At 37.7% G+C, this 25,184-nt stretch overlaps 2 protein-coding genes across 3 annotated transcripts in view; one reads left to right on the top strand and one right to left on the bottom strand.

Annotated features, from left to right (window-relative positions):
* Positions 1-7,673, bottom strand: part of LOC120532192 (protein ANKUB1-like) — a 70,316-nt gene extending 62,643 nt beyond the window's left edge. The window contains exon 1 of the mRNA XM_039758055.1: positions 7,631-7,673. The gene's annotated coding sequence lies outside the window, so the exon portion shown is untranslated. The remainder of the gene's footprint in view (positions 1-7,630) is intronic.
* A 34-nt stretch (positions 7,674-7,707) lies between these two features.
* Positions 7,708-25,184, top strand: part of rnf13 (ring finger protein 13) — a 127,603-nt gene continuing 110,126 nt past the window's right edge. The window contains exon 1 of one of the 2 annotated variants that reach the window (XM_039758066.1): positions 7,708-7,785. The gene's annotated coding sequence lies outside the window, so the exon portion shown is untranslated. Of the gene's footprint in view, positions 7,928-25,184 lie in introns of both variants that reach the window. The other variant, XM_039758061.1, reaches the window with a different exon arrangement.

The following is a 25,184-nucleotide window of genomic DNA, read 5'->3' as shown; positions in this document are numbered from 1 at the left end:
TTGAGGTAGAACATCACTTGCTGACTAGCCACCACAGTTTTGTGATCACTTGTGGGAAAAGGAGGCAGTGCAATACTATGGTGGGTGTGTTATTATGGAGGTGTCATTTGTGGTCTAAAATTGAATGCAAAGCATGCATTGGCCATTGTCCTTTTATGAGTTTTTTCCACAAAAAATACACTAATCCCAATGCAAATTAACTCTTTCAGGGCTGATGTTGACTTTTGTCAAAATTCAGAGGCAGAGGAAGGTAATCCGCCACAAACGACGACAAAACACAGAATTATGTTTTAGTTCAACTCTCTTTGCTAGAAGGAAAGTTAGCTTCATCGATTTAACCTCGATTCCCTGTGCATGCATGAGTAGCGAAGAGCAAACCACCTCTAAAATGGCATTGACTTCTAACGAGAGACCAAAGCAAATGCACAAAGCAAAATAGTCCGTGGATGACGTTTTTCATATTATCACCAAATTGGACTCTGACTTGCCAGACTCCAGTTTTGATGCAAGTGATCTGAAGATGAAGATTGAAAACGAAAGTGAGGTGCTGGCTTCAGCTGATCGGTCCCCAGCTGATCATGGTGCTGAACACGCTTATGTAGCCGATGCGCCAATGGCAGCGTTCACCTGGGTGGCAAGAGGTACAAAACAGATTGTGTAGCACTGCCATATGAAGACAGACCAGGCAGCCGGCCCGCCACACTTTCCATCATGCTGCCCCTACATAACCACCAGAGACGCCGTACAAGAGCCGACAGCAGCCACAGCAACAGACCTTTTACGTTGATTTACATGCGAATACTTTGCTTTGTGTGCTTTTCAGAAAATGGAGTTGCCTGCAAAAAATATTTAACCCTCAAAGAGTTAAGGTAGTGTAAACTACGTAACATGACTACTTGGCTACTAAAATGAAGCAATTAAATTGCATTTATTGTCCTAAACAAATATGCTTCGGCATTAAAAAAAAAACAATGCACTCCGCATCAATGTGTTATGCAGGTTGGGGACAGGGGTTGGCGATTGGGGGGCCCTGGTGTCTTGTCAAGCACAGGGGCCAGTGGATTGGGCTCCCTTTACTGCATGCTGAGCGATTGTTTAGTGTTATAGATGGTAATGTTTTGGATCATGTGGAGATCAGTAGTGAAACCTGGTATGACAAAAGTTAAACCCACTAACCCATGACTTCATGCAGGGAGCCATCGGGGCATGAACCCTGAACATCTTTATGGGAGCAGCACTACCACTGAGACAAAGTTTCACCCATGGGCTAAAAATACATATATGTCATTTCAAATTATTTTAGATTATCCTGTTTAATCAGTACTTTCTCACTTTAAACCATAAGCAAAATATTTGCGTTCTTTTTGTACTGTTGAAGGGGAGTTTGCGGAACATCCTTTTAGTAGAGTTAATCAGATAAGATTTAAAATTGAAAATAATACTTGGAGTCAAGAGAAAAAAATGAGGTTAAAGAAGTATTACAGTACATGCCTCACAGCTGCAGGGACCTGATGCCAGCAAATATTATCCTATTGTATAAAAAGAATAGTTAGGCTGATCCAAGTAACTTCAGGCCGGTAAGATTGCCTTGTATTGGAAGCAATAATTAAGTAAAAGATCAAGCATTACATTTCACGACAAGGTTAAAACGACGCCTGGAGGTTTGTAATTTTATCACTAATACGGTAGGATTTTATGATGAAGTAACAAAAGCACATGACAAGAGAGGTACATATGATATTATTTATCTTGATTGTCAGAATACTTTGACAGGATACCACATGACAGGCTAGTAATCAAACTTAGAGAAGATGGAATTCAAGGCACAGTGTGTAGGTGTGTACAAAATTGGCTTAAACACCAGAAGCAAAAAGTTGTGGTGACAGACAGCTTTATAGAATTACATGGTGTTAAAAGTGGTGTCCATTGGGGATCAGTGCTGGGGCCCATGGTCTTTGAAATTTATATAAATTATCTTGATAAAAATATAAATATTAAAATGGTTATGGTACAAGGGCACATAATGTAGAATCAGCTAAGTTGTTACAAAGAGATCTGGACAGTCTTGGGCAATTTGTGGCAGGTGAAATTATTATTATTATTGGATTTGATATAAATTCTTAATCCCTGAGGGAAAAATGTATTTTATATAAGTAAATGCAAGGTGTTGCACATAGGAAGTAGAAATGTTACATTTGAAGACACAGAGGAGCATTTTAAACTTGAAAGTAAAACTAACTATAGGGACCTAGGTGTCATGTGGTATTGTTGTTATTTACATCCAAATGGTGTATAGAAGTAATCAAGAAGGTTTATAGAAAGAAGGCTTATAGAATGTTAGGTTATACAGCACAATGTGTGGAGTATAAGTCACAAGTCAATGGAGGATGTGCTTAAGTTATATAATGCACTAGTGAGGCTTCACCTGAAGTACTGGATACTGTGTTTTGGTCTCCATATTACAAAAAAGAATAGCAGCACTAGAAAAAGTTCTCTAGAGAGCAACTAGACTGATTTTGGGTCTGAGAGGTATGAATTCATCTTTTTCAGTTTTAGCAGATGTAGATTAAGATACGACATGTCATTATAAAGAGCATTTTTCAAGCTGAAGTTATTTCTTCACAATTAATTTTAGCACATGACACTGTATTCTAATATGAACCATTTTTCTTAAATTTTAAATAACATCTAGCCTACTTATGCCTTTTATAATGGAGGTGAAGGATACTGAGGTCCCATCATGAAAACAAAAGCCCTAAAACTTATCAAATATGCCCACTTTGAAGCAGCAAGGGTTTCAATTTAAGAAAATGTGTCTTCCTCGATTCTGACGCATGCTTGTTAAAACAAAAGTAACCAGGAAATAATACATTTTACCACAGATTCTTTGTACATTTTTTTTGAGGTCCAGCTATGTTTTTTGTTAGCTTTTAATAATGGTTATTATGGATTGAGCTTTTTCACACACACCCCCATCCCCATTTGCCAAATTTCTAAAGTTTCCAAAAGCTTGTCTCTGCAATTTTGTTTTATCAACAGTTATGTTCTCTATGGCTTGTAACAACAGACAGATGTGGACTCAAATTATATGATTATTTCTCCTAAATGGCACCTGCTTTTTGCTTATTACATGCTGTGTTGTTATTTTACATAGCCTATGGATTGAAAGTCATGCCGAGTGGCTATGTGTGTGGTGATGAACAGCACACAAAACAGTTTCATTGTATTTTATACAAATAACAATAAATCTGAACTAATAACAAAGCATTGTATTTTTAAAAGCCTTACATTTTTTAAACAACCAAGCCACCTACATGTTGATACTAAGTTCACAGGGCCAATTAACACTCACTATTATGCACCTTTTGTGTTGTATTGTCCACATGCAAAAAAGGCAGACAGTGTGATTGAACCAAACCATGATGGAAGAGATTGAAGCTTGTGGAAGAATAATTTTAGGGTAACATAGCATTTATCTTAAAGAAATAGCATTAAGGGTTAATAAATGTGGGAAACCAAATAAAGGTCAAGTGAACAACAAAATGTACATTGAAATATAAGATTTGGTGTGGAAAAATACTGAGATGGTCAAGTAAATAAAGAATGTACCAGAAGAAAGGTTGATAATATAAAAAATGTACTGAAGGATGACTAAGAAATCAACAGATGTCCTATAAACTAGAATGGACAATTGTTATATTCACAGAAATTTCAAGGGTGGTTTCTCATCTCAAAAGGTATAAGAAGAACCAGAATATAATAGACTTTTATTCTATATAAATATTTGGGTGTAAACCAACAAACCAACCAGAGTAAAATGTATGCATTGATTGACACTGTATGTAAATTCAGTAGTTTATAAAATGACCTCTATTCTTTGTTTCTCTGACCATTCTGATCATTCTGACCATGCTGTAACGGACTGCTTTTGAAGAATGCTCTCTCCAAGGCATTTTGCCGAGGAGTAATTAAAAGATACAATGAACGGCTTTTCTCCTGCCTGATTACTGAATTGTTCTATTAAAGGAAGTTTCTTCCTTTAATAAGATGTTAAATTTCGACCACAATCTCCACAAACCAGCTATTAAATTTCATAGGACATGCTTAGTTGCTCTTGCCGAGTAATTTATAGTAACTGAAGACAAAGTCTTTGTGTGAGTAAATTCACTGACACTCACTAATACCAATGAGTTCAGAAATACATGAAGACAATGTGATAAGTCAATGCAGACCCTAATTCTTGGTGGCAGGATTGATGGTTCTTTGATAATATTCTGACTATACTAAAACATATGTACTAAACTTTCTAAAAGTCAATGTCAATAAAACTAAGTGTATGCTTATAATGTCTGTTCAGATCTTGCCACCCGATTGCAAGCTATGAACATGCTCAAATTTTCTCTCACTAGACCAGTGAAGCACAAGCATATATGATGATACTGGGAGGCTGCAGGCAATATCTTTGTGATATAACAAAATAAGCTTCTGTAATAGTGAAAGACTGAGAGATTATAAGTATGACTTTTTGCAGTGATTGTTGTCTAGTCGTCTGCAGAATTGAGACAGCATTTAATGTCTGAGTATGAACACTGAATAATGTCAGTAACAGCAATCAGAGATGACTTTTCAAGGTGAAAGAGGAAGATGAACAACGAAGTAAAACACACAGCCTTTTAAAATGGTTACATCTTAAAATAATGATTTTATTTTTGCTTTTTTCCATCCTAAAATGAAATGGATATGTTGTTTTGCAATAATGTGCAATCTCAAGACAAAATCAATACTTTGTAAAACTTTTGGCTTGACAAATAGATTTGGTAAAACTGAATGCCTTTGTTTTGATGTTAGAGCTCAATACCTTCACTTTCATTATAAGCTGAAATTTATAAATTTATAAAAAAAAAATGCTTCGCTTTAGAATACAACTTCAAGTGACAAATGAATATAGTGCCCTTCATAATGTTTGGGACAAAGAAATGTTTTCCTTGGTTTATCCCTCTGCTCTAGAGTTTAAACTTACAAATCAAACAATTCAGATATGGCCCCTCATTTCAGGGCACCATAGTGTTTGAGACATGGCAGATGTGTGCTGTATGTGCGTCAGAGACTGCAATCCACAGAAGACTTCATGAATAGAAATACAGAGACCACAATGCAGGATGCAAACCACTACTTAGCCACAAAAACAGAATGGCCAAATTACAGTTTGTGAAAAAGTACTTAAAAGATGCTTCAGAATGCTGGAAAAAGATCTTGTGGACAGACAAGACCAAGATTAACCTGAATCAGAATGATGGCAAAGAGAAAAGTGTGGAGATGAAGAGGAAGTTCAAAAGATCCAAAGTATACCACCTCATCTGTTAAATATGGTGGTGTTTGTGTTATGGCTTGGGCATGTATGGCTGCCACAGGTACTGACACACTTCTCTTCATTGATGATGTAACTGCTAATGGCAGTTGCACAATGAATTCCTAAGTTTAAAGAAACATCTTTTCTGCTCAAGTTCCAGTAAATGCCTCCAAACTTATTGGATGGTGCTTCATCCTACAACAAGATAATGATCCTAAAAATACTGCTATGACAACACAGGAGTTTTTCAAAGCTAAACAATGGAAAACTCTTGAATGGACAAGCCAGTCACCTGATTTAAATCCAACTGAGCATGCCTTCCATATGCTGGAAAGAAAGCCTAATGGGACTAGCCCTTGAAACAAGCAAGAACTAAAGATAGCTGCATTAGAAGCTTGGCAGAGCATCACCAGAGAAGATAGTCCACACTTGGTGATGTATATGAATCGCAGACCTTAAACAGTGATTTCACACAAAGGATATGCAACAAAGTAATAAATATGTCTACTTTATGTCTACAGTACAATGCTATATACTGTATACCCTGCCGTTCTTTCTTATATTCTGTAAGTGCCTTGAGCATGGGAAAGGCGCTATATAAATAAAATGTTTTATTATGAATATTATTATTAATATGCCTACCATTGCTATGCCCCAAACATTATGGTGTCCTGAAATGGGGGGACCACATAAAAAACAGTGTTGTCATTTCTACATGGTGTGACAGAAATGTATGCAAATATCCTTAAATTAAAGTCTGCAACATGCACTTTAATCACACCTGAATTGTTTGATTTGTGATTTTAAACTGAGGAGCAAAGTGGTAAATCAAGGAAAAATGTATCTTTGTCCCAAAAATTATGGATGGCACTGTATATACCTTGATTATGAAGAAATAACTTTGACATGAAAAATACCAAACTTATCCTTTAAATGTATACTTTGCACAGAAGTTAGAAAGTTTTTCTTCATACAAAGAACCATAAACACATGGAATATATCGCCGAGTGCAGTGGTAGAGAATTAAGACTTTGTGAATTTTCAGATTCAACTCAATGTTATTTTGACAAATGTAGGTGAATAGGAGTAGCAAGCTTGTTGGGTGGAATGGCCTGTTCCTGTCAAAATGTTCTAATATTCTACCTCATATCCTCTCCTCTTTTAAAACCAGTAGAAACAGTATTTACTGGGACAGTACACTATACATTTTTTCACTTTTCCAATTATCCCCATAGTGTAGTTGTGAGTCTCTTATCTTCTACTATCCTGTTATGGTTACGTTAAAAAAATAAACATCATTATCTCTGTCTCAACAGGAGTTCATGCAGACTTGCATTTGTCAGTCATTTTCTAACCTGCTAATGCCCTATCAACCCATGCTCTTAACTTCCCTCTTTTATTCTTGAACAGGGTTGTGAAGGTCTGCTGGAGCCTATCCCAGTTAGCATAAGGCGCAAGGCAGGAACAAACCCTGGACAGAGCGCCATTACATTAAAGGACACACACACGCACACCAACCCCCACCAGTCCATCACACGACGACCGACCACACATTAGGGTCAATGTAGAATCGCCAATTTACCCAGCTTGCATGTCTCTGGACTGTGGAGGAAGCCGAAACCCCACTCAAAGATGGGGAGAACGTGCAAATTTCACGCCCTGGTTTCCTTATTGGAAGACAGCGGTGCTACCCATTTGTTACTTACGAAAATTAATCAATATGCGTGTAATTTTGCTTAGTGCTTTAAGCGTGACATTTCTTTCTTTGTAACTCATATATAGAGCCCGGGAAATGATAAGAGTAAATCGAATAACACTCATTTTTTTGTCAAAATAGAGTGACTTTCGCAACTCTCTTTCGGGTGAGATGTGTGTCGATACCTTAAGTTTTACAACCTACTAAGTCAATATTTTAACTAAGCCTTGAGGAGGACAGCACTTAAATGGTTCGCAGCCTTTCCCTCTATCATTCGTTACTGGAATTACTCCTGCACTTCTCTTGTTGACTTCCGCCTCGCAAAGGATAACAACTAATCACGGCGACGTTTTCAAAAGCACACCCAAAGATACATTTCTGTTAGAAATACGATAAGGTGGTGTCCGCGCAAAACTGTAAATATAGCCAAAGAGAAGCTCGTCTTTGAGTAAGACAACATAATAGCGGATCTGCGCAACCAATCGTTCAATCTAATTCTTTCCGGGAAATCAGGTTTGCCTGCTCTTTTAACATTCTCTCGAGTTCCAGGCTGCAACGTGCGCTTTACTGACATGCATTCTCACCAATCGAAGGGCAGGAGTAGAGCCGTGGGTCCGCATCCGAAGGCGGGAGTTCCTAGTGTGCAGCCTGCAGCCTGTCTGTTGACATTCAGCTGCGGGAATGACTTGATTGAGAGAACGGTTTGCTTGTGGGTAGGGGGCGGCTACCAGTTATGGAAGTAAGGGAAACGGTTTGTAATATGTAAATATTTAGTGTGGAGCGAGTGCGTTTTAGTCAGTCGACATACTTCGTGTGTGTGGGGTTTTTTTTTTGGCTTTTTGTCAGCGTCTGTTGGTGAACTTAAGCCTCCCTTAGTGAAGGTAAGGATTGAAACTATTTATTGTTGCAAGCGCCAAATTCCTTTTTTTGATTAGCTAAGCACTTTAAGACGGCTGTATATGGGGCAGATGGTGGTATGGATTCTAACAGGGCTCCAAGCACGACTCTTTAGCACCATGTGTGGCTTGCATAGAACAATAATGATTAAAAACCAAATACATTTAAGTGATGTCTGCAGAACTGTGAAGAGATTATTTACCCAGCCACTACGAGTGTGCTTTTTTGTTGAGTTTGATTTTGTGTTGCTTGAACTCAACGTTACTGGAAGCTGTCAGCAAAACAGGACTGATTTCTTACCCATGTAAAAAAAATAAGTACAGCACTTTGTCCCACATTGCTGAAAAGTAATTGCCAGCTCTTCCTCTTGGAAATGTGAGTATGGGGTTGCTGCTTCGGCCGTGTATCCCTTTACTGTACTTTCAGGTTGAGCCAGGATGAGAAAGTAAGGTCGCAAACGTACCGTTTTGTCAATGTGTTTCCAATACTCGCCAATTCGTTTCAACAGTGGTCGCTTGTGAAATACAAGAAAATGCCAGTTCCTTTCTATATTGTAATAATGCGACGTAAAAGTATCTGGTAAATGCTCCTTCTTGTCATGCAGAGAAAGCTGGCTAGCATTTTGACTGCAGGACATCAAGGTGTGTTTGCCATTAGAAAATGTGCTGTGCGATTATACAGCGCCATTCTTTAACCTTTTTACTTATGATAGTTCTTGACATTTGGCGTCCACATTTTCTTTGATAGTGTTGCCAAATACATGTGCAGCAGGCAACAGTAAACATTTGAAAATAAAACAGATTCTTCAAAGTCTTTAAATATCCAGAAAATGTAGTTACACTGGTTTTTTTTTTTTTTAAAAGTTGTGCAAGAAAGAAAATGTAGTCCATTGATAAGAAATCTTTCGAGTGTGGATGCCTGTCTTTGATAGGGCACAATCTTGCATATTAAGCCAGTTTACACAACAAGTATGAATGTCTTTAAGATGCTGAAGTAAATCAGGCAACCCAGAGAAAGACCTGGGGGAGAGCATGGAGAGTCCACATAGATGGGGACTGGGAGCAGGATTTGAACCCTCTTAAATAAAAAGAAAAATTTATGTTAGACATACTCCGTAAACATATTTGCACTGATTCTTGTACTAATACTGCCCAGGTTTATAAAGATGAGCAAGATCAGAAAATGGATACATGGGGAAAAAATGACCTGAAAACAATTATTGTATTGTCCATTGGTTAATTTTTACAACAGCAATACATACTGTATGTAAATTTGACTTATTTTGTTGTGTTCTCGGCTCTTGTAGTTATTTAAAATGGTCATAGCACACCTTGCAGATGCCTGCTTTCATCATTTTAATTGTTTACTTAATTAATTATAAATTTCTGGGACACACTGAAAGTAATGCACTGCAAGTATTAAAGCCATTTTGACACTGAATTAATTCATTTAAATCTTTATTATATTTTTTGTTTTTGTTTTTTTCTGGCTACTTATGTTTTCTTTATAAACTTCTTGGCTTTTTTGCTTTATGATTCAGATGTGCTAGTAATAGCGTCTAACAAAATTATTCATACCCCTTAAATGTTTTTAAATGTCACTCAATTACACATTATACTTCTGGATCTTGTTCCACTCTGTATTTTTATAGCAAACGTATATGTATAAGCAAGAAAAAGAAGATGGAGTCTGAATGTCATAATGTTAAATAAGTTGTTTGTTTAATAATTTGGTCTTCTTTCCAAAATACATATATACATATATCAACATATATACACATACATATACACACATACATACATACACACACACATACAAACATATATACATATACATATCTACATATACATATACACATCTACATATATATACATATATCAACATATATATATACACATACATATACACACATACATACATACATGCATATATATATATATATATATATATATATATATATACACACACAGACACATATAAATACTTATATACAGATCTACATATATATATATATATATATATATATATATATATATATCTACATATATATATATATATATATATATAGTATATAGCAAAATCCCCGCGCTTCGCAGCAGCGAAGTACTGCTTTTAAATTTTTATCAAGAAGAAAAGAAAACCTTTTTAAACTGAGGGAAAATATACCAATAACTATCTGTTAAGGATCTCTTTGTATACCACGTTGTCAGTTCAGCACTCCGGTTGTAATATGACCAAGCTGTGCATTGAGCTTACTCTTGAGAATGCAACGTATAGTTTTGTCCAGGAGAAAAGCAATGCTGCCTCAAATCAATGGCAACCTTTTGTCATCGCGAAGCAGAGCCTTACTGGAAATTGGAGGCATTTGAATTGAAATGGGAGATCAGAGGGTATAATGGTGATACGAGGAATACATTCAGAGTGTGGCGCTCTGCTGTTTTTTTGTATAGCTGCCTTCACACAGCTTCTCCGCTGCTTTATAAACGAACGCCATATAAGGCCGTCGTCTCTCCTTGCTTCGCTGTTCTGTACTGTTTTATTGTTTATTTATTATGATTGTTATAGTTATTGCGTAGCTATTTGAGACTTACTTTACTGTTCAGGTACCTATTTCCTTTATTTAATCCGCGGCTTGTACGCTATTTTTTGTTTGTTTATTACGATTATAGATATGTATTGATTCCCTTCTTTAGCTGACTGCCTGCTCATATAAGGCGCTCCGCTGGTTTTTTGTGAAGCAGCCTTTACACAGCTTCTCCGCTGTTTTATAAAAGAACGACATATAAGGCCATCCTTTTTCCTTGCTTCGCCAAGGAAGCTGCCTTTTTATTTAATCCACGGGTTCTCTGCTGTTTTATTGTTCGTTTATTACGATTGTTATAGTTCTCTTTATATACCACGTTGTCAGTTCAGCACTCCGGTTGTAATATGACGAAGCTGCGCGAGCTCACTCTTGAGAATGCAACGTATAGTTGTCCAGGAGAAAAGCAATCTTGCCAGAAATCAATGGCAACCTTTTGTAGGGTCTGTCCCTGAGACTTATTAATTGTCATTGCGAAGCAGAGCCTTACTGGAAATTGGAGGCATTTGAATTGAAATGGGAGATCAGAGGGTATAACGGGGATGCAAGGAATACATTGAGTGTGGAGAAACTCTAGAGACAGCGTGTGTATTAACTTGTGAATTTTTCTGTGAGTATTTGGTGGCAGCGTGACGAAGTTGCTTCTGCAAGACCGCGTTAGCTGTGGAGCTCAGCTCGGAGCATATTCATTTTCTACCTTGTCAATTGTGTAATGCGTTTTTTGAACAGGTTTGATGCATGGAAGTGATCACTCGTACTGCGTTCAGTCAGTTCACGTGAGCTGCTCTCTTGTGTGGTGTTGCGATGTCCACGGCTTTATTTAATGTTAGCTAAGACCCGGCACTTAAAAGTGTCTCGCTACAGCAATTTTAACTCCGTTACAAAGTGATGAACGTGTCTTCTCATTAAACTTGTATCTCGCGAATAAAGTATTCGACGAAGACATGACAAACGGCAGCGGGAGCATGTCCATAAACTTAATTTAAACTTACGGTTTACACCGTGCTTTGTTTCCGCAGTAGCTGCACTTATGAATAAGCTTGTATGAGTTTTTCTTCAGCGCTGTTTGGAGATCTTCCTTGTTTTCTACGTACTGCGTTCACAGTCAGTTCATGTGATTACGTGGGAGGCGTGATGATGTGACACGCAACTCCGCCCCCCACGGCCATCGAGCTGAAGTCCATTACAGTATATGGAGAAAAATAGGTTCCAGTTATGACCATTACATGTAGAATTTCAAAATGAAACCTGTCCAACTTTTGAAAGTAAGCTGTAAGGAATGAGCCTGCCAAATTTCAGCCTTCTACCTACACGGGAAGTTGGAGAATTAGTGAGTGAGTGAGTCAGTCAGTCAGTGAGGGCTTTGCCTTTTATTAGTATAGATAGGCAACAAAGAAATAATTTTCAGGCCCATCTGGATTTCCCCAAAATGTACAAGAGTTTTCCAGCTTAATTCTGGACAAAGGACTTGTAGTCTGCTGTATGAGGTGAGCCACACATAAAACTGCATACCCCAAGAAGCACCATGTTTTCTGTGAAATATTCTGGTAGTGACAGTAATATGTTGTGTGGATGCTTCTTGCATACATTTACATTTAAAGGAAAACTAGATGAGACACACAACTGAAAAATGATTGCAAGGGAAATTGTATTCTAATACAGCACTCTTATAAACTGATTAATGCAATTTAGGGTGATGAAATCCTTGAGTGCAGTGTAGGTAATCGTCCTGGCCATGGCATCAGTATGTGTGCGTGGCAGTTCATACACACAAAAAGCCAAGGTAGGATTGACGATGAACCATAATATATAAATTGTTGGGATGTGTGAGGAAAACCAGAGTATCTAGAGAAAAACATGTGCAGACATGGGGACAATGCTCAGATTCAACAAATATGTGAAAGATTCATACCCAGGGTACTAGATCTGTGCCGCATAGAGCTTTTTCAGTCTGTTAGAAAAATGAAGCTTAAGAACCTTTCAGTAGGGCAGCTATCTGAAGAATATTTTCGAAGGCAGTATTGGCATATTAAAAGTGACTGGGCCACTCAAGTAAATGAACAAAGTCCTCACCATACCCCATTAAGAATTACTGACAAGATTTGAAACTCATACAAGTCATACTTAATCTGGCAAGAATTGGCAAAAAGTATTTCTAACCAGAGTGTAAAACTGGTGGACATGTACTCCAAGATATATAAGGCTGTTTTAATGGTATGGGGTGTCTTCAGTCATTATTTATATACAGTAATCCCTCCTCGATCGCCGGGGTTGCGTTCCAGACCCCCCTGCGATAGGTGAAAATCCGCGAAGTAGAAACCATATGTTTTTATGATTATTTTTATATATTTTAAGCCCTTATAACCTCTCCCACACTGTTTATAAATATTCCCCGCAGAGTTATACAGCATAATCCCTTTGTATTCTCTTAGATATTAGGTAAGATTCATTGAAATTATGTATATAAACACACTGTTTATATACAGTAAAACCTAAATATTATTTTAAAGATATTGAGTGTCTCCGATATCACATATGTTACAGCCATTACGATAGACAGGCCACCAGCAATAAATACGTACAACGCAAGAAAAATAGTATACAGTAAATGTGTGTACAGTGACACTAAACGTACGTACATGTACTAAGTACTGTAAGTAAAAAATTAATTATGGTTACTCGCCAACAATGACACAATTACTTGTCCGATAATAATGAGTTTAATTTTACTGCACAACAAAGGCGAGCATTACAGTTCTTCCAAAGTAGCCACTTCAGGCGATTGTGTAGCACTGCCGTTGTTCTTCTTCTGGCAGTCTTCAATGCAAATCCCTAAAGCAGATTCCATCCAGACTACTGCCTTATTACATCCACTTACAACTCGTTTTGCACCCTGGTTTAAAAGGACACTGCGGCCGTAGATCTTATATTCCTTTCCTACTTTTTAAATAAAAAGAATCGTAGCCTTCAACAAATCTAAAGCGTTTACCTTTTCGGCAATCGTTAACATCTTCCGTTTGCGCTTGGGCACGGCCCCTGAAGCAGTAGCAGATCGTTTTTGAGCCATAATGAAGGACTTGACTATGCACAAAGATAAATACAAAAGAGCACAACTCTTTACACAGAGAAACACGTTGATACTGAATGAGCGAGACGAGACTTCCTGGTTAACACTGCATTCAGCAGGCAGGAACTTAACTGCGTGCTCTGATTGGTTAGCTTCTCAGTCAAGAGAGCTTAACTGCGTGCTCTGATTGGTTAGCTTCTCAGTCATCCGCCAATAGCGTCCCTTGTATGAAATCAACTCGGCAAACCAACTGAGGAAGCATGTACAGGAAGTAAAAAAGACACATTGTCCGGAGAACCCTGAAGCAGCGAAAAATCCAGCGTTATATATTTAGTTATGCTTTCATATAAAATCCGCGATTGAGTGAAGCCGCGAAAGTCGAAGCGCAATATAGCGAAGGATTACTGTATTAACCAAATATTTATTCAAGAAGCAAATTTCTCTTTGTGATTTTAAAATATTTGCATCCCAATATCTTTTATTATGCTTTTTGTGCATTTGCAATAAATATACAGAATGGAACAAGATGTGTTTAGCATCATTTGAAAACTTGAAAAGGAAATACAGTGGTACCCCGGTATACGTCTGCTTTGGAATAAGTCCAACTTGGTATACATCCTGTTTGGACACAAAAAATTTTGCTTGGTATACGACCTTTGTTTGGAATACGACTCGCGTGCTAACCTTGTTTCCCTCTCTCGAGACAAAGCCACGACTGCCGATGAGCGTTAGTGCGCCAGTTGCTAGCATTCAGTGAACAACCCGCGCTATAACTCTCTGTGAACTTTCACGTGTGTGATATAGTGGGTCCGCAGCTCCTGTCAAAGTCCAGCTTTAAAATAAATAATCACCGCGCTCGCAGCTTGGTGAGGGGGCATGGTGGTTATGTGGCTGAAGGTTGTCAGGGCGATTAGCGATGTGGGTGTTTTTCACCAAAGTGCACTTGTGAAGGACCGTCCGCATTCATGATTGTTCCTGGGGCTGCTTATCTTGATAAGCAGAAGTGCGAGTCAGCTGGAAGGGGAGTAAAAAGAAAAAAAAAGACGGGAGGTTGAGTGAGTGAGAGAGAGAGGGCTGCTTATCTTGATAAATAGAAGCGCGAGTTGGCTTGAAGAGAATAAAAAGAAAGAACGGACACGAGAGAGAGCGAGCGAGTGAGAGCGCGCATGGATGAAGTGGCTGAAGCAGGTAGAGCGAAGGTCAGCTGCAAGTAGGGCGACTCTCCAGTTGGGAAGCAGGCACCGGGCTTCTTCTTTTTTTTTTTTAAAGAATGCTTCCTGCTTTTAACTTCGTTGTTTTTAAGAAGACTTTTTTTCTATTGTTTTTAACCTCCACGTTTCACTTCTGATTTTATGGATTATTTATTGGAACTTTGGAGACTGCACTTTAATCTGAACACCTTGTTTTGTTAATCGTTTTAATAAAAGCACTTTGCACTTTTTCACCATCCCCTTACTTTGTTGTTACTGATGAGGTTAGCAGCGAGGCACATTACCGACGGTGCATGATTCAAGGGCTCCCCGGCAGCATATGGGAGCATACAGCAAACCTGCATCGTCACAACGTGATTTTGTGTTTTTTTTCATGTAAATTTGAATTGATTGTTGAAAAGTATGAAGGTGGCATGTGTATCCGGGACATGGCTGTTGCATACCGTTAGCCGAGAACGACGGTATCTACGATTGTGAAAAACAAAGATGTTATTAGAAAGTAAAGTGAGGTAAAATTTTCATTTATTTCATCTAATTGCTTTTGTATTTATGTATTTTAGTATTAAGCAGTGTTTAAATTATTTTATACAACCCTATCAATGTATAATATGCCAATAGCAATAGGATTTTTTTTTTTTCATGGGAACGGATTAATCATTTTCCCATTATTTCTTATGGGAAAAATTTGTTTGGTATACGTCCTGTTTGGTATAAGTCAAAGGGTCTGGAACGGATTAAGGATGTATACCGAGGTTCCACTGTAATACTTTTTGCAAAATATTTTGTTTTGCATTTGAAAGTATGTGTAATTAATAGACTGTGCCTATCTATACTAATAAAAGGCAAAGCCCTCACTGACTGACTGACTGACTCACTGACTCACTCATCACTAATTCTCCAACTTCCCATGTTGGTAGAAGGCTGAAATTTGGCAGGCTCATTCCTTACAGCTTACTTACAAAAGTTGGTAAGGTTTCATTTCAAAATTCTACGCGTAATGGTCATAACTGGAACCTATTTTTTCGTCCATATACTGTAATAGACTGCAGCTCGATGGCCGTGGGAGACGGAGTTGCGTCTTGCGTCATCACTCCTCCCACGTAATTGAGTGCCTGCCCATATAAGGTAAATATTCGCGGGTGAAGGACTGTGCTTAGCATATTCATAAGTAAAAATATCTGAATCACAAACTGATGTTAATTATATTTTGTCCATGAATACTTATTAAATAATTCCAAATAGTCTGTCCACTTCCTTTCATAGCTTTTCCGATGGTTGTGCTGCTTCCAGGCATGTATTTTCGTATTAAAGCATTTAACCAATCACATTTCAGCCATCATTTGTTGCCAGGCAGAGAGGACTTTACAATCTGTTGTGCAGGCACTCTAACACAGAATAAATGTCGAATTAACCTGTTGCTTCAACCAATCAGATTTTGAGTTGGTGTCAGTACAGCCCTCTAGCAGGCGTACGGCGACGTCACCGTATTCAGTCCCATTGATTGGATAGAGGCCGCAGGTTCAATTTTCAGCATTAGAATTTTGAAATTGTTGCAGATTTATTAAAAAAGAAAAACTGAAATATCACATGGTCCTAAGTATTCAGACCCTTTGCTCAGTATTTAGTAGAAGCACCCTTTTGAGCTAATACAGCCATGAGTCTTTTTGGGAAAGATGCAACAAGTTTTTCACACCTGGATTTGGGGATCCTCTGCCATTCCTCCTTGCAGATCCTCTCCAGTTCTGTCAGGTTGGATGGTAAACGTTGGTGGACAGCCATTTTAGGTCTCTCCAGAGATGCTCAATTGGGTTTAAGTCAGGGCTCTGGCTGGGCCATTCAAGAACAGTCACAGAGTTGTTGTGAAGCCACTCCTTTGTTATTTTAGCTTTGTGCTTAGGGTCCTTGTCTTGTTGGAAGGTAAACCTTCGGCTCAGTCTGAGGTCCTCAGCACTCTGGAGAAGGTTTTTTGTCCAGGATATCCCTGTACTTGGCTGCATTCATCTTTCCCTCGATTGCAACCAGTCGTCCTGTCCCTGCAGCTGATAAACACCCCCACGGCATGATGCTGCCACCGCCATGCTTCACTGTGGGGACTGCATTGGACAAGTGATGAGCAGTGCCTGGTTGTCTCCACACATACCGCTTAGAATTAAGGCCAAAAAGTTCTATTCCAGAGAATCTTATTTCTCACCATCTCAGAGTCCTTCAGGTGTCTTTTAGCAAACTCCATGCGGGCTGTCATTTGTCTTGCCTCTCCTCAGTGTGTATATAAAAAATATATATATCATGATGAGGTGCTTCGGGCATCTTATCAGGATGCCTCCTGGACGCCTCCCTGGTGAGGTGTTCCGGGCACGTTCAACCGGGAGGAGGCCCCGGGGAAGACCCAGGATACACTGGAGGGACTATGTCTCCTGGCTGGCCTGGGAACGCCTTGGGATTCTCCCGGAAGAGCTGGAAGAAGTGGCCGGGGAGAGGGAAGTCTGGGCCTCTCTGCTTAAGCTGCTGCCCCCGCGACCCGACCTCGGATAAGCGGAAGAGGATGGAAGGATGGATGGATATATATGAGTGTGTATATACAGTATATGTAGATATGTGTGTGTGTGTGTGTGTGTATATATATATATATATATATATATATATTATATATATATAATATATGTGTGCATGTTTCCTGCATGTTTTCTCGTTAAAGTCATGTGAAATAGCTAGCTGCACAAGACAGAAATGTCGAAGTAAGCAGTCTCAGGTACCCTAACTAAATCGAAAAAACGAAGAAACACGACCTTAGCTGGAAAATGGAGAGCACAACAATATCCCGGCAACTTTTACTAGTCTGGACAACTTTTCTGCAAGTTTATAAATGGTTGTGAGACATGGGTGTTATCCACTGCTGGAAGTGGGATGTCCTGAGGCCTTCTCTTCCAATGCAAGGCCTTCTAATTAAGTCACTCATCCAGAGTAGTTTTGATCAGTGAATTTCGCCAAAGCATTACAGTGAATTTGCTGTGTATATGCAAACTGTTCCACTACTCCATTAATGTCAGTTACAAGTTAAAGGAATCGTAATTACAAGCCTTTATGACAAAAGTAAATAAAATTAATTTTTTCAAATACACTGGAAGAGCTTTTTCAGCAGAACGCTTCAGAATTTAATCAGGTAAAATGTACCATGCTGTATACAGAGAGTATTCAGAAACCACATATAAAAGCAGTCCTTTGGTTTCGGGCAAAACTAATTTTAGGACTGAAAAGGTAATAAAGTGCAGCATCATTAGACTGTTTACTGTACTAGTCAGCCTGGAAGATCTAACAAATTCTGATGCGGTGCTGAGACATTTCATGAAATGTACAAAATGGTAATAAAAATATACACTGAAGGAGCAGGTAACTCTGTTCAGCTGATAGGGCTTGCTGCAGCTGAGAAAATGACTTAAAATGTACAGTAATCTGTTGAATACATGTTATAGTGTGAATGTTTTAAAAATGCTACCCTCAGATTTTCAGTTGTGCAGCCTTAAGAAATGAACATTACCCTTTGGAAATCAAATAGTCATTATAAACAGATCTTGCTTGATACAGACACAAAAAGGGACACGAGAGAGAAAATAAGATGCTCACCATTAATCAATATGTACCCTAAGCTTCTAACAGGAGTTTGTGAAAATGCTACTTACTATTAGCGTAAACACTGCAGAGTGTGAAGATGCCTTTTCAGGCCTAAACATCATGTTTACCAACATCAGGACCTGTTTAAATGGTCCAAGTGTAACAAATTTAATCTGTATATTAAAATTACTGGCTTTAGTTAACTAAAAGTAAATGACACTTTAAAGGACATATCACACCTCAGAATAACACTGATAGTCAAATTAATGATGTTTTTGACAGAAAAACTAATTGTTGGGGTCTAAATGAGGTGTGAAAGCAAAATCTGAGAATATAATATTAATGCTGTATTCAGCTTATTTTTGGTAAAGCATTTTGGGTATGTTGGAAAACGAGCACATATCAGCATGACAATCTTTTAAAAATAATTTATATACTAAAATATTCTCTTCTAACATGCTGATTGTGTTTATATTGTGGGATAGAAAAATGCTATGCAGTTATGTACAACAAAACTTTATAAATGAACATTGCTGTAAAAAGTTGCATGTAACCTCCAAATCCAGTATATAAAGCTGGGCTACCAAAAAACATACAGTACCTGGACTACCAGGTTTGCAGAGCTGGTAGCCTAGCAGCATACCCATACATATTTACAGTTTGCCCACTTCTAGAGTGTGCCCTCAGATGAAATGGCATCCTCTGCAGGGTTTCTCCTGCCTTGACCAAGTGGGAATGGGACAGTCACCAGTTCCCCATGACCCTAAAGTAGATGAAGAAGCAAAGTTCTTTAATTCATTCATTTTTTTTCTAATATGCAGTTCTTTGTGACAAGACAAAATTCTTAGACAGAAAATAGTAATTCGTATGGACCAGCCTGGCAAACAATTCTCATCTAACTTAAAATGCTACACCACCTTTTTACCCTTCTACAGATAGATATCACTTTATTAATCTCAGAGGCCAAATTTAGTGTACTTATGGCAGATATTGTACTATATGAGTTGCTTTTCCTATGATAAAATTGTATTGACACCCTAAACCTCTTTATTCTTCATGGATAACATTGCAATATTTGAAAAATTATCTGGATCGCTTTCCAAAGACATATCTATGCTCTAGCTTTTAAGGCTGACCATGTAAAGAACTTTTAAACATTTTGTCTGAAAAGCTTTGTGTCTTCCTAAATTCTTTCATGTGTAGCTACTGGAAAGCACTGTTGTTTTGTCCCAGGTATGTCAGTGTTCCCACAAACAGAAAATTTAGTAACAGGCTACCTGGTGCAGTTTTCTGCTTTTGCCACAAAATTACATAAATAGTGAAAATTAATAACCATATGCCCCTTCTCACTTAATACTTTTTAGAATTTATTTTGTGAAAATTAATACAGTACCATGACATCAAGATCAGCAGTTATATGTTAGTAGCTTTGAATGCCTACTGGATGCCCATTGACAATGCTTATTATACTGTTGTTATGGATTGCTTTCAAGGAGAACTAGTTATGTGAGGAAGGGAATTTCTTAGTTACAGGATGTTGAGTTAGAAACAAGTATAATGTTGCAGGAAATTTTACTGGTCATGATATCTGATGCAAACATTAATAATCTGGCATTTCTTATTCTGCTGCATTTTTCCTCTAATACTTTTTGTTGTGTACTTCACCCATGTTGCCATACTCCATACAAATGTGACCAGTTAGCAATTCTCTATTAATACATAATTGCATGTCTTTTAAAACAATAGCAGAGACGTATATTCAGTATAACAGTTTTACCATATAAAATCAGTTTTCTTTGAAAGACTGTGAAAATTGTATCAGTTCTGAACCTTTTATCTTGAAATTTTAGTATGACTGTGTTGATGATTTGTTTATTTAACAACACAGTAACATTGGCCAAATTCTGTAACTTGGAAGTAGTCAGAATTAAGAAGTTTACAGTAATTTTAATTCTAGAATGATTGCTATGTATTATGGGTACCATATTTGTTTGGGATTTTGATAGTAACTTAAGACAAAACACTTATGTTTTTACTAATACAGTACCATTGAATCATTGTAGATACATTTTATTTTTTGACTCTTAGTGGCCCTTTCGTTACTATGAATGTGCCTAGAGAGACAACTGATTGTATAATCAGGATTGCTAAATAATATCTATAAACAATCCAATTAAATTTCTCTTAAAACGTTTAGCATATTACTGCATGAAGGGCCCGATGATAAAGTAAGCAAAACGGATCATTCAGTTGCATGATTGTTATAATTTTAAAAGGCTGCCATTGGCTCTAAGTTAGTGGGAAGAATGATGGCCATCATTAACATCACCTGCATGATGTTAAAGCGAAAAAAAGGGACAACCTAATGTGTGAAGCTAGCAGTTGCATGACCCCTTAAAAGAATTAATAAACCAATCATTTTGTTTTCCTAATTAAAATAATTATGGATTTTCGTGTAAGGATTTAGGTTAGTAATGGGGTTTCAGCTATAAAAAATGTTCAAAGCTTTATTAAGTTCATTATACTAAGTATGAACCTTGGCCAATGTTCTTTTTATATCTTTAAAGTCCTTAAAGTAATAAAGTATGCTGGTTTTATTCTTTGCCTTTTGATTTAGATTGTGTTAAAAGTGTCTGATGAAATGTATGTAGGAGACAACTTGTCATTTTAATGAAAATAAATTACTTTAATCCTTTTATTTACAGTTAAAGAGCTTAGCTGCATTCTTGATCTGAAATGTAATGTGGAGGAGATTACCTAAGAATATAAAAGTATTTATTGTATAACTGCCTTCATTTGCTAGCTACTTCATATCTTCATGTTTCATGTCTCCGAAAAGTGTTCAAATTTCTAACCAGTCTGCTTCATATACAGTGTATATAAGAAGTCTACACACCCCTGTCAAAATGGCAGGTTTTTTGTTATAAAAAATGAAATCAAGAGAAACCCTATCTTATTTCACCTTTATTGCAAAACTGCAATCTATACAAAGAAGGTGAAAACCAATTAGAAACTGTTTATGCACACCCCCTAAACTATACTTAGCTGAGGCGCTTTTGATTATATTAGAGCACAAAGTCTTTTTGGGTAAGAGTCTATAATTTTGGCACATCTGGACTTGGTGATTTTTTGCCCATTCCTCCTTGCAAAAAATGTCCAGATCAGTCAAATTACAAGGGCATCTACTGTGCACGGCTCTCTTCAGGTCACCCCACAGATTTTCAGTTGGAGTAAGGTCTGGACACTAGCTGGGCCATTCCAGAACATTGATCATCCTTTGATGAAGCCATTGCTTCATTGATTTTAATGTATGCTTTGGGTCATCGTCATGCTGAAAGATGAAGACCCTCTTCAGCTTCCTAGCAGAAGCGTGAATGTTTTGTGCCAAAGTACACTGATACTTCGAGCTATTCACAATTCCATCCACCTTGAATAAAGCCCCAGTTCCAGCTGAAGAAAAGCAGACCCAAAGCATGATGTTGCCTTCACCATGTTTTACTGTGGGTAAACAAACCCTTTGGAATTGTGCCAAATAGCTCAATATTGGTCTCATCAGACCATGATACATTTTTCCACATGGTTGTGTCAGATTGGGTATACCTTTTTGCCAAGTTTAGCCAATCTTGGATGTTTTTCTTCATAAGAAAAGGCTTTCATCTTGCTACCCTACCCTACAAACCAGACATATGAAGAATACACCTGATTGTAGTCACATGTAGGGAACAACCAGCACTTGATAAGAAAATCCTGCAGCTCATATAATGTTGTTGGCTTCTTAGTGACCTCCCTGACCAGTTTTCTCCTTGTTGTCTCGTCAATCTTGAAGGGATAGCCTGATCTTGGTAGAGTCACTGTTGAGCCATATTTTCTCCACTTATTGATAATGGTCTTTACCGTGCTCCATGGGGTGTTTAATGGTTTGGATTATGTTTTGTACCCCTGCCATGATTGATACCTTTCAATTAGGAGATCCTGTTAATGTTTTGAAAGCTCTTTGTGAACCAAGGCTTTTTTGGGATCTGTAGCAGCCAAGGGGATATCAGAATCAATCAATCAATCAATCAACATTTATTTATATAGCACATATTCATACAAAAAAATGTAGCTCAAAGTGCTTTACAAAATGAATAGAAAAATAGAAGACACAATAAAAAATAAACATAAGTCAACATTAATTAACATAGAATAAGTAAGGTCCGATGGCCAGGGTGGACAGAAAAACAAAAAAACTCCAAAGGCTGGAGAAAAAATAAAATCTGTAGGGTTCCAGACCAGAGACCCCCAGTCCCCTCTGGGCAATCTACCTAACATAAGTCAAACAGTCCTCTTTGTATTTAGGGTTTTCATGGAAGGACCTGATGATGATGGTCACGTAGACTTCTGGCTTTCAGTCCATCAATGTTGGTGCATCATGATGCTTTGAGTAGGTGGTGGTGGCGCAGGCCGCCACCACAAAGAAACCGGAAAAAGAAACAGAAGAGAGAGTAGGGGTCAGTATGGATTTTAGAGCCACATGAATAGTTATTATGATGAATTGAACATACAGAGTATCAGTATTAAGTTAAAGTGAAGTTATAAAAGGCCATGTTAAAGTAATGTGTTTTCAGCAGTGTTTTAAAGTGCTCTACTGTATTTGCCTGGCGAATTCCTATTGGCAGGCTATTCCAGATTTTAGGTGCATAACAGCAGAAGGCAGCCTCACCACTTCTTTTAAGTTTAGCTTTTGGAATTATAAGGAGACACTCATTTGAAGATCTAAGGTTACGATTTGGAATATAACGTGTCAGGCATTCCGATATATAAGATGGAGCGAGATTATTTAAGGCTTTATAAACCATAAGCAGTATTTTAAAGTCAATCCTGAATGACACAGGCAACCAGTGTAGTGACATCAAAACTGGAGAAATGTGTTGGATTTTCTTTTCCCAGTTAGGATTCTAGCAGCTGCATTCTGCACTCGTTGCAAATGATTTATGTCTTTTTTGGGTAGTCCTGAGAGGAGTGCGTTACAGTAATCTAGTCTACTGAAAACAAAAGCGTGAATTAATTTCTCAGCATCTTTCAATGATATAAGAGGTCTAACTTTGCTATGTTTCTTAAGTGAAAAAATGCTGTCCTAGTGGTCTGATGAATATGCGATTTAAAATTCAGATTACAGTCAACGTTACCCCTAAATTTTTACTTCCGTCTTAACTTTTAATCCTAGTGCATCAAGTTTATTTCTGATAACCTCATTGAATCCATTATTGCCAATTACTAAAATTTCAGTTTTCTCTTTATTTAGTTTGAGAAAATTACTATTCATCCATTCAGAAATACCAGTAAGACATTGTGTTAGTGTATCGAAGAGTCGGAGTCATCAGGTGCTATTGATAAGTACAGCTGTGTGTCATCAGCATAGCTGTGGTAGCTCACGTTGTAACCTGAGATAATCTGACCTAACGGAAGCATATAGATTGAGAAAACAGCGGACCCAGGATAGAGCCTTGTGGAACACCATATCGGATATCATGTGTCTTTGAGATTTGATTACCACAACTCACAAAGAATTTTCTCCTGCCAGGTAGGATTCAAACCAATTTAAGACACTGCCAGAGAGGCCCACCCATTGACTAAGGCGATTTCTAAGAATATTGTGATCAATGGTGTCAAATGCAGCACTCAGATCTAAGAGGATGAGAACAGATAAATGGCCTCTGTCTGCATTTACCTACAAGTCATTTACTACTTTAACAAGTGCAGTTTCTGTGCTGTGATTTGTTCTGAAACCTGACTGAAATTTATCAAGAATAGCATGTTTATTGAGGTGGTCATTTAACTGCATAATGACTGCCTTCTCTAGAATTTTACTTAAGAAGGGCAGGTTAGAGATGGGTCTAAAATTTTCAAAGGCAGAGGGTCAAGATTATTTTCTTGAGCAGGGGTTTAACTACAGCAGTCTTAAGACAGTCTGGAAAGACCCCGTATCTAATGACAAATTAACTATGTCCAGAATATTGTCAATTAGCACGCCTGATATTTCTTTGAAAAACCTGGTTGGTATTGGGTCAAGGACGCAGGTGGAGGGTTTCAGTTGAGAGATTATACTATGTAATTCAGGTAAATCTATCCTGGTGAAAGCATTTAATTTGTTTATAATGGAGTACGGGGCTTTGGAGGTTCTGCAGTGTTGGGGAGATATACTATGTTATCTCTAATATCATTAATTTTTTGATTGAAAAATACAGCAATGTTCTCACAGGTTTCACTGGAAGTATTCTGGGGGCATTCCTTTGTGTTACCTGGGTTTAACAGACGATCAATTGTAGAAAATAAGACTCTGGGATTACTAGCATTGTTATTTATAATATTAGAGAAATAGCAGCGCCTCTCAAGGCGGACTGTGTTATTGTATTCTGTTATTTTAACCTTCAATATCTCATAATGGATAGTTAGTTTAGTTTTCCTCCATTTACGCTCAGCTCTACGACATGTTCTTTTTAAATCAGACACTCTTTGGGTCTTCCATGGAATAACAATACTAGAAGATTTTTTAACTGTCTTTTCAGGTGCAACTATGTCAACAGCAGTTCTTACTTTAGAATTAAAGTTTTCCACTTTACTATTTACATTATCCTCGCTATTATAGTTGGCATTATAAACGGACTGATTGCTTAGAATAGTTGTAAGCTTTAAAGCTGCTGATGAGTCAAAGAAGCGTTTTTTAACAAAATGCTTCTCATGAGTGTTTTCTATCTTTATTTCTATATTAAATAGTAGAAGGAAATGGTCTG

This window comes from Polypterus senegalus, chromosome 1, assembly GCF_016835505.1.
Source record: "Polypterus senegalus isolate Bchr_013 chromosome 1, ASM1683550v1, whole genome shotgun sequence".
NCBI classification, from domain to species: Eukaryota; Metazoa; Chordata; class Cladistia; order Polypteriformes; family Polypteridae; genus Polypterus; species Polypterus senegalus.
The sequence above is the reverse complement of the archived record's forward strand: the minus strand, read 5'-3'. Positions and strand labels throughout refer to the sequence as shown.